The sequence below is a fragment of the Eurosta solidaginis genome, chromosome 4 (genome assembly GCF_040869045.1).
Source record: "Eurosta solidaginis isolate ZX-2024a chromosome 4, ASM4086904v1, whole genome shotgun sequence".
Taxonomy (NCBI): domain Eukaryota; kingdom Metazoa; phylum Arthropoda; class Insecta; order Diptera; family Tephritidae; genus Eurosta; species Eurosta solidaginis.
In genome coordinates, this window is record NC_090322.1 from 21,522,363 (window position 1) to 21,537,661 (window position 15,299).

General features: G+C 34.9%; 1 protein-coding gene across 1 annotated transcript in view; it reads right to left on the reverse strand.

Annotated features, from left to right (window-relative positions):
- LOC137249250 (zinc finger protein ZFP2-like) overlaps positions 1 to 15,299 on the reverse strand; it is a 78,350-nt gene that overhangs the window by 45,178 nt on the left and 17,873 nt on the right. The window lies entirely within an intron of this gene.

Below are 15,299 nucleotides of genomic sequence, written 5' to 3' on the forward strand. Positions count from 1 at the left end.
ATTTCATTTCATATAGTTTCATTTTTGTTTCTTTTCCATATCATTTCACTTTATTCTATTTCATTTCATTCCGTTTAATTTCAAATAGCTTAAAATTTTTTCGTTTCAGTTAATTTTTTTCTGTTTCATTTCTCTTCTCTCCGTTTCATTTTATTTTGTCTCATCTCACTTCATTCCATTTCATTTCATTGAATTTATTTTTATTTTTATTCATTCCACTCTATTTTTGTTATGCCAAATCACTTTAATTTTATTCCATTTCGTTTTCTTTAGTTTCATTCCAACTTATTTTTTACTTTATTTATTTAATTTATTTTTATTTATTTACTTTAATTAAATTTTCTTTTATTTATTTTATTTTGTTTCATTTTACTCTATTTATTTTATTTTACGTAATTTTTTTTATCGTTTTCAATTTTAGTTCATTTTATTCTATTGTTATTGTATGTAAATTTTTTTTTATTAAAAATATAAATTAGATAAAATTTATATGAAATTTGTAAATTAAAAAAAATTTATAAAAAGTACGGAACATTTTGTTCGGAATTTTTTGTACATAAAAAGTGAATGAAAAATTTGGAACATTTTTGGAGCATGTGGGATTTTTGGGTATTAGGAAAACGGGTTTTGCATGTTTTAAAGGACGTTCTGGCAACGCTGCACATTGACGCTCAAAGCTGTCATTTGCGCCTAAAAGTATGCAATAGTTGCAGACTGACAGCTCACACGTACACGAAATATCCCATTTCACTATGGATAACATCGGCGCCTCGCCGAACAAAATTATCCAACTTATTATCCAATTTTTTGGGTAGCGTCTGTATATGATTACCAAAGTTTTTATCCACTCATGGTTGGTAGGGTTCTGTTCGGTATTATGTATGTGGATGTGTATTTGTGAAAGGCTATGAGCGTGTGCATGCATCAGTGCGAGCGGTCAAGGCACGAACCAAATGTATCTGTGTAGGTGTTCGTTTTGTGGAGCGGTAAGCGTATGGATGTATGAGTGCATGATTGTATAGATGGAAAATACGGAAAGCCGAAAAGAAGGTTTAGCTTGTATAGGTAGGAATTTTCCGTTTCTGGGTAACGTTCCTTACCACGGCGGTGGCTATAAGAAGGGGAAAACTGAGTCAACGGGCCAAAGTCTTGTTTTAACAGTGTCCAGTGCAAGTCTAGTGGTTATATTCAAAAGCGAAGTGCGCGCTTTTAAACGAAAGTGAAAAAAAAAAAAAACAAAAAAAAAAGTTCACAAAGTTTGCAGTGCGCGAATTTAATCGCATTTTTGAAAATTTGTGCGTGTCGAAAGTTTCCGCGGTACGTGCAAAGAGCTGGAAGCAGTTTTCTGCCAACAAATTCTGCAAGAGGTATGAACACATAATTTTTTTTTCCAGGCATGCTTGACTGGAGCTGGGTCATCAACTCGGCCTACCTCCCAAGCAAGCCAAAAAGAAAACTTGCATTGTCATTTACGCTCCGACATGCGAATATAGGTATGTAGATGAGTGTATGACTGTGCAGACAGGAAATCCATAGGCAACTGTGTATAGGTACATGTACATAAATACGCTTTTACCTCTGAATTTTCTAACTAGATTTTCTTTTGCATTTAATTTCAGCGCGCAATTGATTTTTCTGTGGAGAAGACCCACTGGGCACGGTTCTTGGCGGCGTACCGCCCAAAAACAAATACATTATACTTGGCGAAATACCGCCCGGCAACAACAACCACGCACTACACTACATTTTTAATTTGGTGGCGCACACCACAACAACAACCACTACAGCACCTTTTTTATTGGCAATATACCGCAACAACCACAACCGGTATTTATTTTTTTTCTTGGCGGCATAACGCCCAACAACAACTACATCACATTGGCGACATACCGCTCAACACCAACTATACCATCTCCACTTCATCGGCGGCGCAACGCCAGTTACAAGTACTACCTTTTTTTTCTATTGGCAATTACAATTTCCACCAGCGGCCACATATTTTGTCATCGGCAATATATTGCACCACAACAGCAACTGAAACAACATCACTCATTTGGTCTCTTAGGCGGCACAAAACGGATACCACAACACTACATGTTCTTTGACAGCTCACCATTTTTTTTCACCAGCCACCACACATCGTTATCTTATTTTGGCATCGGCGGTGCAACACCAACAACAGGTACGATACCTCTTACTGCTGACCATTACAATCACCACCTGCGACATAAGCAGTAGCAGCGATAACACTTTTACTGTTGGCGGCCACATATTGTATCAGCAAAAAATCTCCTGTCTCGTTAAACGACACTCGGGCGCTCAGGGCCAAACGATCTAAAGATCCGCGACGCGCACCTATTAAAGTAGTCCGTAGGGACAAAGTCATCGGGCCTCGGTATACCCGTGTCAATTTGGTTGAAAAGAGCACCTGCAATTTGGTTTTCTAGGGCTCGCGCACGGCTCCTAGTTACGCATTGGTTGGAATCTAGTATCCCTAATCCCCCAACAACTCTGTTTTCGCGTTCCTCGTTCTCAGACATTCACTGCCTGAGAAAACCAAAACAAAACGGCAATAAGACGCGTATGAAAATTACGGCGATAGAGCCAGACACCGTAATGACAAGGTACCCAAATTTCGACCAATGTAAAACTCAACCGAAATTTGAAAAAAACAAAAGAAACGAGATGTTACCGGAAATAAATAATTTATCTTAAGGAAAACAAATCAAACCAAGAAGGATAAAAATAAATGTAACTCGAATGCGAGGGACTTAAGGAAACCCCAAAAAAAAATATCAGTATAAATATGTACGATATTAAATAATATAAAAAAAAAACAATATAAAACTTAATATATATAAAAGCAATTTAGTTAATATGTTCGTGAGTACGTGTGTATATAATGGAGAATTCATGTTATGGATGTGTGTATAAAGAAAAGTAAACTACTATGTCTTAGATGCCTAGTAAAAAAACTTATTAAAATTTACCCAAACCCAATAACATAAAAGGAAAGTGATCCTAAACTCATAGATTAAGAAAAAGAACAGGTATTGCTTCCACTGCTCTATTCGACCAAAAAAAATTTTTTTTCAAAATAACTTAGAAAAGTGATAAGCTGAATCCAAACACTACGGTTGAATGTGTTATAAAAAATAATTAAAACCAAAATAATCTTGATCAAATCAAATCGGTTTTTGAAAAAATATTAAAAAAAAATAATAAGGAAATGAAGCTTATGTCCATATATGTAACAGAAAAAATAAAGTATTAAAATGATTAAAACAAAAATTAGATTCGAACATGTTTGCGTGAATATATGTATGTATATGTATGTAAAACAGAATTCCAAGTCAAAAAATGAGAAAAGGTATCAAAAAAGATTAATAGAAAAAAATGCTAAAACAAAAGTACCCTTCAAACAATATGGTGGTACTTTAGGATATTTCAAAATACTAATAATTTCGAAATAAAAAAAAAAAAAAATTGTGACTTAAAATCCAAAACTTCCTAACACCCAATGTGCAAAATCAACTTCTGTCAAAAACAAGGAAAATTTATATTTGCTTTGGTGATTCTGGTGCTGCCTTGGCGAAGGTTCGGTGAAGGCGATGACGTCCGTCTCTATAATGTGTCTAGTCAGTCGTCTTGCTCTCCGTGGAAGTGTGGCACATCATACCTATCAACTAGTTTCCAGGTGTGGCTGCCACACCCCCCTACTCCTATCTATCGTGGCGACGTCTGCAAGCCTCACTTACCGGCCATGCGGGATCACAGGTAAGGCAGCTTCAGCAGCTTGCCACGATCTGCTACTAACGTCCGTCTGCTAGCTGGCTGCCATGCCAGATACCACTTTGCCAAACTGTCGAAGTTCAGCAAAGGAACCCTGACATGGTTACTCAGCTTATCCCCCTATCCTTTCGTCATGATGACAGTTATCGGCCAGGCGGACCCAAACGACGTTGCCATCATGACGGTCCCTGTCCTCAGTCGGGAGAAGGAAACTAGGGTTGCGATTTCAAGAAAAAAAGTGGAGAGAGAAAGCGTTACAATTAAAGAAGGGTAAAAAAAAGGAAAAAGTAGTAATATAACAGAAAAATGGTAAGCACAAAAAAACAAGAACGTTATTTGGCTATTACGTTGTGGACTTAAGGCAAAGGGAAAACTAAAAAAAACTTTTTGTAACTAGAAGCAAATTTGCCAAGGATTACAAGGTCTTTTTTTTTGCTATTGCGTTGAGAAATAAAAAAAAAATAAAAGGAAACTGAATGAAAATTTTGTAAACCAATAAGGCTAAATAAGAAATAAAAACGGAACTTTAAAGGTTAAGGGAGATTGGAAAGGGAAAGGAGATACAATTTTAAAAGTGATTTGAAAACAAAAATGAAGAAAAAAAAACTGATTGGGCTATTGACCGTTGGGCGCCATTGTTACGTGGCTGACTGTTTGGGTGGCGAGGAGCGGCGGCAAGCAGGTATGCTTGCGGGCCCAGGCTAGCTCGTCGTCTTGGGCGGGGTATTTCACCACCGTCCTCACCCGCAGCCACATGAACAAAAAGGGGGTTCATACCTCCATATGTTGTAAAAGAAGGGTAAGCTGAAACAAATAGAAATAAACGTGAGGGGCAAAGTTAAGAGGGGAAAAAATGGAGGCCTGTCCTGTCAGGTGGAGTCTACCCTCTCTCTGCAGTGTAACTTGCACCGCACCGTGGGCACTGTGCTGACTCCTATCCACTTACAGTGCTCCCAAACCTGACAGCCTTGGCGAAGGTTCGGTGAAGGCGATGACGTCCGTCTCTAAAATGTGTCTAGTCAGTCGTCTTGCTGTCCGAGGAAGTGTGGCACATCATACCTATTAACCAGTTTCCAGGTGTGGCTGCCACACCCCCTACTCCTATCTATCGTGGCGACGTCTGCAAGCCTCACTTACCAGCCATGCGGAATAATAGTATATATACATGCATATATATATTCTTGGAAAATATCCAACCATGTCGAAAAAATAATGTATGATAGGCAAAGAAATGTGTTTGGAATTTCCATTGTTAGTAATAAAAAAAATATGGCTCACTATGCAAAATATAAAATTTTATAGGAAATATCCTAGACGTAATCATAAGGAAATAAAAAGAAGTTGCAATCTAATGTACATGGACATACGTTAATAAAATTTATCTGGGATATAACAACATTTGGTTAGACAACTGATCATGATGATGAATAAAAACTTAGATGATCGCTCCAGTTGGAAGTGAAGCTATCAACCGAAGTAGTATTACTCATACATATTGTTTTGTCGTAAAACAATACGCACTACCCCGCAAGGTATTCGTGGCACAATTGTGCACACTCAATTCACACGTATTCTTATACTCTTTAGTTTAGTAGTCACTGAGAATTTGGCGCAGCAATATCAATTGTGTGCGTCGCTCGAAATGTTGACGAATGTTGTTCATATGTATGTATATTATGAGTAAGTATTTTGTAAACAAATATATGTATTAGGGGGTGTATATTTTGCAATAAAATGTATCTTAGGATAAACCATTATTTTATAAACCATTTATATTATTCCGCATGGCTGGTAAGTGAGGCTTGCAGACGTCGCCACGATAGATAGGAGTAGGGGGGTGTGGCAGCCACACCTGGAAACTGGTTAATAGGTATGATGTGCCACACTTCCTCGGACAGCAAGACGACTGACTAGACACATTTTAGAGACGGACGTCATCGCCTTCACCGAACCTTCGCCAAGGCTGTCAGGTTTGGGAGCACTGTAAGTGGATAGGAGTCAGCACAGTGCCCACGGTGCGGTGCAAGTTACACTGCAGAGAGAGGGTAGACTCCACCTGACAGGACAGGCCTCCATTTTTTTCCCCTCTTAACTTTGCCCCTCACGTTTATTTCTATTTGTTTCAGCTTACCCTTCTTTTACAACATATGGAGGTATGAACCCCCTTTTTGTTCATGTGGCTGCGGGTGAGGACGGTGGTGAAATACCCCGCCCAAGACGACGAGCTAGCCTGGGCCCGCAAGCATACCTGCTTGCCGCCGCTCCTCGCCACCCAAACAGTCAGCCACGTAACAATGGCGCCCAACGGTCAATAGCCCAATCAGTTTTTTTTTTTCTTCATTTTTGTTTTCAAATCACTTTTAAAATTGTATCTCCTTTCCCTTTCCAATCTCCCTTAACCTTTAAAGTTCCGTTTTTATTTCTTATTTAGCCTTATTGGTTTACAAAATTTTCATTCAGTTTCCTTTTATTTTTTTTTTATTTCTCAACGCAATAGCAAAAAAAAAAGACCTTGTAATCCTTGGCAAATTTGCTTCTAGTTACAAAAAGTTTTTTTTAGTTTTCCTTTTGCCTTAAGTCCACAACGTAATAGCCAAATAACGTTCTTGTTTTTTTGTGCTTACCCTTTTTCTGTTATATTACTACTTTTTCCTTTTTTTTACCCTTCTTTAATTGTAACGCTTTCTCTCTCCACTTTTTTTCTTGAAATCGCAACCCTAGTTTCCTTCTCCCGACTGAGGACAGGGACCGTCATGATGGCAACGTCGTTTGGGTCCGCCTGGCCGATAACTGTCATCATGACGAAAGGATAGGGGGATAAGCTGAGTAACCATGTCAGGGTTCCTTTGCTGAACTTCGACAGTTTGGCAAAGTGGTATCTGGCATGGCAGCCAGCTAGCAGACGGACGTTAGTAGCAGATCGTGGCAAGCTGCTGAAGCTGCCTTACCTGTGATCCCGCATGGCCGGTAAGTGAGGCTTGCAGACGTCGCCACGATAGATAGGAGTAGGGGGGTGTGGCAGCCACACCTGGAAACTAGTTGATAGGTATGATGTGCCACACTTCCACGGAGAGCAAGACGACTGACTAGACACATTATAGAGACGGACGTCATCGCCTTCACCGAACCTTCGCCAAGGCAGCACCAGAATCACCAAAGCAAATATAAATTTTCCTTGTTTTTGACAGAAGTTGATTTTGCACATTGGGTGTTAGGAAGTTTTGGATTTTAAGTCACAATTTTTTTTTTTTTTTTTTCGAAATTATTAGTATTTTGAAATATCCTAAAGTACCACCATATTGTTTGAAGGGTACTTTTGTTTTAACATTTTTTTCTATTAATCTTTTTTGATACCTTTTCTCATTTTTTGAATTGGAATTCTGTTTTACATACATATACATACATATATTCACGCAAACATGTTCGAATCTAATTTTTGTTTTAATCATTTTAATACTTTATTTTTTCTGTTACATATATGGACATAAGCTTCATTTCCTTATTATTTTTTTTTACTATTTTTTCAAAAACCGATTTGATTTGATCAAGATTATTTTGGTTTTAATTATTTTTTATAACACATTCAACCGTAGTGTTTGGATTCAGCTTATCACTTTTCTAAGTTATTTTGAAAAAAAAATTTTTTTGGTCGAATAGAGCAGTGGAAGCAATACCTGTTCTTTTTCTTAATCTATGAGTTTAGGATCACTTTCCTTTTATGTTATTGGGTTTGGGTAAATTTTAATAAGTTTTTTTTACTAGGCATCTAAGACATAGTAGTTTACTTTTCTTTATACACACATCCATAACATGAATTCTCCATTATATACACACGTACTCACGAACATATTAACTAAATTGCTTTTATATATATTAAGTTTTATATTGTTTTTTTTTTATATTATTTAATATCGTACATATTTATACTGATATTTTTTTTTGGGGTTTCCTTAAGTCCCTCGCATTCGAGTTACATTTATTTTTATCCTTCTTGGTTTGATTTGTTTTCCTTAAGATAAATTATTTATTTCCGGTAACATCTCGTTTCTTTTGTTTTTTTCAAATTTCGGTTGAGTTTTACATTGGTCGAAATTTGGGTACCTTGTCATTACGGTGTCTGGCTCTATCGCCGTAATTTTCATACGCGTCTTATTGCCGTTTTGTTTTGGTTTTCTCAGGCAGTGAATGTCTGAGAACGAGGAACGCGAAAACAGAGTTGTTGGGGGATTAGGGATACTAGATTCCAACCAATGCGTAACTAGGAGCCGTGCGCGAGCCCTAGAAAACCAAATTGCAGGTGCTCTTTTCAACCAAATTGACACGGGTATACCGAGGCCCGATGACTTTGTCCCTACGGACTACTTTAATAGGTGCGCGTCGCGGATCTTTAGATCGTTTGGCCCTGAGCGCCCGAGTGTCGTTTAACGAGACAGGAGATTTTTTGCTGATACAATATGTGGCTGCCAACAGTAAAAGTGTTATCGCTGCTACTGCTTATGTCGCAGGTGGTGATTGTAATGGTCAGCAGTAAGAGGTATCGTACCTGTTGTTGGTGTTGCACCGCCGATGCCAAAATAAGATAACGATGTGTGGTGGCTGGTGAAAAAAAATGGTGAGCTGTCAAATAACATGTAGTGTTGTGGTATCCGTTTTGTGCCGCCTAAGAGACCAAATGAGTGATGTTGTTTCAGTTGTTGTTGTGGTGCAATATATTGCCGATGACAAAATATGTGGCCGCTGGTGGAAATTGTAATTGCCAATAGAAAAAAAAGGTAGTACTTGTAACTGGCGTTGCGCCGCCGATGAAGTGGAGATGGTATAGTTGGTGTTGAGCGGTATGTCGCCAATGTGATGTAGTTGTTGTTGGGCGTTATGCCGCCAAGAAAAAAAATAAATACCGGTTGTGGTTGTTGCGGTATATTGCCAATAAAAAAGGTGCTGTAGTGGTTGTTGTTGTGGTGTGCGCCACCAAATTAAAAATGTAGTGTAGTGCGTGGTTGTTGTTGCCGGGCGGTATTTCGCCAAGTATAATGTATTTGTTTTTGGGCGGTACGCCGCCAAGAACCGTGCCCAGTGGGTCTTCTCCACAGAAAATCAATTGCGCGCTGAAATTAAATGCAAAAGAAAATCTAGTTAGAAAATTCATAGGTAAAAGCGTATTTATGTACATGTACCTATACACAGTTGCCTATGGATTTCCTGTCTGCACAGTCATATACTCATCTACATACCTATATTTGCATGTCGGAGCGTAAATGACAATGCAAGTTTTCTTTTTGGCTTGCTTGGGAGGTAGGCCGAGTTGATGACCCAGCCAAGCATGCCTGGAAAAAAAAATTATGTGTTCTTACCTCTTGCAGAATTTGTTGGCAGAAAACTGCTTCCAGCTCTTTGCACGTACCGCGGAAACTTTCGACACGCACAAATTTTCAAAAATGCGATTAAATTCGCGCACTGCAAACTTTGTGAACTTTTTTTTTTGTTTTTTTTTTTTTCACTTTCGTTTAAAAGCGCGCACTTCGCTTTTGAATATAACCACTAGACTTGCACTGGACACTGTTAAAACAAGACTTTGGCCCGTTGACTCAGTTTTCCCCTTCTTATAGCCACCGCCGTGGTAAGGAACGTTACCCAGAAACGGAAAATTCCTACCTATACAAGCTAAACCTTCTTTTCGGCTTTCCGTATTTTCCATCTATACAATCATGCACTCATACATCCATACGCTTACCGCTCCACAAAACGAACACCTACACAGATACATTTGGTTCGTGCCTTGACCGCTCGCACTGATGCATGCACACGCTCATAGCCTTTCACAAATACACATCCACATACATAATACCGAACAGAACCCTACCAACCATGAGTGGATAAAAACTTTGGTAATCATATACAGACGCTACCCAAAAAATTGGATAATAAGTTGGATAATTTTGTTCGGCGAGGCGCCGATGTTATCCATAGTGAAATGGGATATTTCGTGTACGTGTGAGCTGTCAGTCTGCAACTATTGCATACTTTTAGGCGCAAATGACAGCTTTGAGCGTCAATGTGCAGCGTTGCCAGAACGTCCTTTAAAACATGCAAAACCCGTTTTCCTAATACCCAAAAATCCCACATGCTCCAAAAATGTTCCAAATTTTTCATTCACTTTTTATGTACAAAAAATTCCGAACAAAATGTTCCGTACTTTTTATAAATTTTTTTTAATTTACAAATTTCATATAAATTTTATCTAATTTATATTTTTAATAAAAAAAAATTTACATACAATAACAATAGAATAAAATGAACTAAAATTGAAAACGATAAAAAAAATTACGTAAAATAAAATAAATAGAGTAAAATGAAACAAAATAAAATAAATAAAAGAAAATTTAATTAAAGTAAATAAATAAAAATAAATTAAATAAATAAAGTAAAAAATAAGTTGGAATGAAACTAAAGAAAACGAAATGGAATAAAATTAAAGTGATTTGGCATAACAAAAATAGAGTGGAATGAATAAAAATAAAAATAAATTCAATGAAATGAAATGGAATGAAGTGAGATGAGACAAAATAAAATGAAACGGAGAGAAGAGAAATGAAACAGAAAAAAATTAACTGAAACGAAAAAATTTTAAGCTATTTGAAATTAAACGGAATGAAATGAAATAGAATAAAGTGAAATGATATGGAAAAGAAACAAAAATGAAACTATATGAAATGAAATGGAATGGTATAAAATGAAATTAAAGAAATAAAAATCATATGTAAATGAAAAGTAATAAAGTGAAATGATATGAAACTATATAAAATGAAACTAAATAAAATAGATTATGAAGTGCGCCGAGATGAAATGAATGAAATTAATTGAAATTGAATAAGATAAAATGAAGTGACATGGCATTATATGAAAATAAACGAAATGAAATGGAATGCAATGAAATAGAACAAAATTAAGTAAAATGCTATGTAGCAAATGAAATGAAATTATGTATATGGAATGAAATTTAAGGAAGTGCAATGGAACAACGCGAAACGAAACGGAAACGACATGAAACGAAATAAAATAAAATTATACAAAATGAAATGAAATGAAAATGAAATGTAACAAAACGAGATGCAACAATTGTAAATTTAATGAAGTAATATACGGAGTAATTAAAGGAAACGAAAGAAAATTAAATGAAAAAAGTGAAAAAGAAATAAACTGAAACGAAAAGGAATGAAATAAAATGATATGAAACAAAACGGAATGGAATGAAATATTATGAAAGAAAAAGTAATGAATAAATTTGGAATGGAAAGGAATGAAACGATATGTAATACAAAGAAATGAATAAAAATAAAATGAAATGAAACTACTGAAATGAAACAGAATGATATAAAATGAAAGGAAAACAATGTAAATCATATGGAAATGAAAAGAAATAAAACGAAATAATATGAAACGATATAAAACGAAACGGAATGAAATGAAATGAAATTGACAAATTAAATGATATGGAAATGAAAATAAAATAAGTTAAATCAAGTGAAATAAACTAAAATCGAATGGAACGAAATGAAACGGAACGAATTTAAGTTAAATTAAAGAAATGAACTGAATTTAAGTGAAATGAAATAAATAAATAAAATTTAATTAAATAAAATGGAATGTAATAAAATAGGAGTTAATGAAATGAAACGAAATGAAATAAATTTCAATTAAATGGAATGAAATAATATTAAAGGAAATAACATGGAATAAAATGAAATAAAGAGAACAAATAAATGGAATGAAATGATATGAAACGAAATGAAGTGATATAAATTTCAACTAAAGGAATGAAATAAAACGAGGTAAAAGTCTAGTACAAGGGTCGACTGCTAATACGCGTCCAAAAATATCGAGGAGAAAAGACGCGTATTAATCTCAACAAGAATATCCGAAGGCGGAAAATAAAAATTGTATCTCTGTTCGGAAATATTTGCAGTTAAAGTTGGCAATTTCTGTGTGGTTGTTGTAATGTTGTTATGCGCTGAAAAAAATTTGTGTACAAAGAGATTTTGCACGCATTTAATTTTGATCCCACCACATTGGTGAAGCGGCCACGGTAATTTTTTATAAGCGCGGCCGAAAGCAGCCAACACAGAAAGATGTTCTTTCCATGTACATTAGATTGCAACTTCTTTTTATTTCCTTATGATTACGTCTAGGATATTTCCTATAAAATTTTATATTTTGCATAGTGAGCCATATTTTTTTTATTACTAACAATGGAAATTCCAAACACATTTCTTTGCCTATCATACATTATTTTTTCGACATGGTTGGATATTTTCCAAGAATATATATATATATATATATATATATATATATATATATATATATATATATATATATATACATTGTCAAAGTCTATAACAGCGGTCGACTGCTACTACGTGTCCTAAAAGACTTGGCTTGACCTCAGTATTAATAATCCGAAGGCGGAAAACAAAAATTAATTTTGAGTCGTTCAAAAGATATTAACGAAAAAAAAATGCTTATTTATGATGAAGCTCTCTAAATGGGACGAAGAACACTCACATAGCGCAGATTATATGAAACCAATATTATTAAAATAAAGCGAACAATATATGATAAACTTTGATTACAAAACAATCAGTGCATAGTCATAACTTAAAAAATAGCGGATATATTAATTTTGGATACAAAACGAAATTGGCTTATTTTATATAATGAGTGTAATAATGCACATGTGTATATGGGGTATTCCATCCCATTTCGACCAATTTTGAACCCGACCCCTTTAGAATTGGCTGAAAGTTTTTCTTCTTTTTCTAGCTTACGAAAGACGTTTTTCAGAATTTTTTCAAATTTTTTCATCCAACTCAAAAAAGGTTATGAATTATTAAAAAAACACCGTGTTTTTTTTTCAAAATGCTATAACTTTTTCAAAAATTGACCGTTTGGGATCTTGTTTTTTTAAATTTGCTTTTAAATGTACTTTTCGGAAAAAATACAAAAAAGTTTTTTTTGTAATTTTTCAGTTTTTCGAGATTTTTCGCATTTCGCCATTGTTTTTTTTTTTTTTTTCTCATAAAAAACTTCAATCAATTCTGCAATCATCCCCACTAATCCCGGAGTGGGCCGATATTTTATTTTTTTTTATTTAATTGAAAAAAAAAAATAAAATTTTTTTTGTATTTTTTCCGAAAAGTGCATTTAAAAACAAATTTAAAAAAAAAGATCCCAAATGGTCAATTTTTGAAAAAGTTATAGCATTTTGAAAAAAAACACGGTTTTTTTTTTAAATTCATAACTTATTTTGAGTTGGACACCGTTTTTGTTTTCAAAATGCTATAACTTTTTCAAAAATTGACCGTTTGGGATCTTTTTTTTTAATTTGTTTTTAAATTTACTTTTCGGAAAAAATACAAAAAAATTTTTAAAGTTTTTTTTAAATTCATAACTTTTTTTGAGTTGGATGAAAAAATTTTAAAAAATTCTGAAAAACGTCTTTCGTAAGCTAGAAAAAGAAGAAAAACTTTCAGCCAATTCTAAAGGGGTCTGGTTCAAAATTGGTCGAAATGGGATGGAATACCCCATATACTTTCCTGAGAACATGGTTAGATCAACGCTCATATATCATTCGCCCTATATGTTGCATGCATATGTTCGCCTCGGTAAGCGCTTACGATTTACTATTGCATCCTAAAATGTACTTATATGTAGGAATTATCCCGTGCATGCAACAAACGAGAACTTTTCTTTCAACAAAGTGGAAAAATAATCAAAAAAAAAAACCAAAAATAATCAATTACTTTTGATTATTTTTGATTTTCTTTGATTTTTGATTACTTTTGACTATTTTGATCTTTTTTCAATACTCGTAAAAAATCATGATTTTTTTTTGATTATTTTTTTTTAAATCAATTGAAAAGTAATCATTAAAAATAGAAAATAATGGCAAGTAATCATTAAATGGCGTTTAAAGAAAATAATCAATGGAACGGCTAATCATTACCATTAGTGATCATTATTTAACAGGTCTGTGCGTAAGTAATATAAATGCGTTTACAGAAATTCTTAAGAGCTATGAAATTGCTCAAAACAGTTTACTGGATGAAGAAAGACATTACATTTTTTGCACAGAAATGCTGTTCGCCCCCCACATTTTTTGCAGCGGTGGTATTTCGAGTCGCCCTTGATTACAATGTGATCCTTTTTGTCAACTCGTAAATTATCTACCAAACATTTTTGACTAGCTGATGACGGACCTAAACTTGAAAAGGGGTATATTGTTACCCAGCTTTCTATAGACCAACTATCCTTGGACGCAGCTTACATCCAAAGCCCACGAAAAGAATGGCCACCACCATTTTTTTGATCTGATAGACGTGCGATAGGTTGACAAAAATTGTTCCCACAAATAAAGTTATATTCTGCTAATTCTAGCCTAAATCTCGAAAGTTTTGAAGAGGGGTCTTTCATGTTGAATAGGTATACCAGTGGTCTATGGTCTGATTTTACAATGAAATGGGTGCCATAAATGTATGGTCGAAATTGCTTGATTGCAAAGTAAATAGCTAAAAGTTCTAATTCTATAATGGGTTTTTTCTGTTCTATTAAATGCTTTAGAAGCAAAACAAATTGGTTAATCACTGCCTTGCTGTTATTGACTCAAAATAGCGCCACATTGTTGAAGCATCGACGGTAATAATGAATTGTTTTGTAAAATCTGGATATTGTAGTAATTTTGGTGAAAGTAATGCTGCTTTCAAAGATAAAAATGCCCTTTCGCACTCAACATCCCAAACGAATTCAACTCTTTTTCTGCTTAATCGATTTAGAGGCGCTGCCAGAGAGGCAAATTTAGTATAAACCTTCTGTAATAGTTTGCACACGCGACGAATCGTCGTACCGCGTCTTTATCAGTCGGTTTTGTATACTTTTTAATTGCGTTTATTTTGGAGTTGTTTGGCAACAAACCTTTGGCTGAACATTTGTGACCTAAAAATGTAACTTCTCGTCGTAAAAAGTTGCGTTTATTTGGGTTAAGTTTGAGATTGAAAGACCTACAAGTATTGAAAACTTTTGAAAGATTTTTAATATGGTGTGCTTCACTACAACCTATGACGATAATATCGTCGACGCACAAAAATGCGACATTGGGTGGTATACCCGAAAAAGCGATCGTCATCATTCGTGAGAATGAATTTAGTGCTATATTTAAGCCGAATGGAAGAACTTTTCATCTAAATGTACCTCGGTCAGTGATGAAGGAAGTAATGTAACGTGAATCAGGATGCAAGGGGATTTGATGAAATCCCGAAAAAAGATCTAATGTCGAAAAATACTTTGCTCTACCGTGATTATCTAAAATATCGTCAAATCTAGCTAGTGGAAATTTATCAGCAATGAGTTTTTTGTTTACTGCGCGTAAATCTATGCACAACCGATAAGCCTTTTGACCATTAGTATCTTTCTTTGGGACTACAATCAAAGGACTCTTGTAATTAGAGTAACTAAAT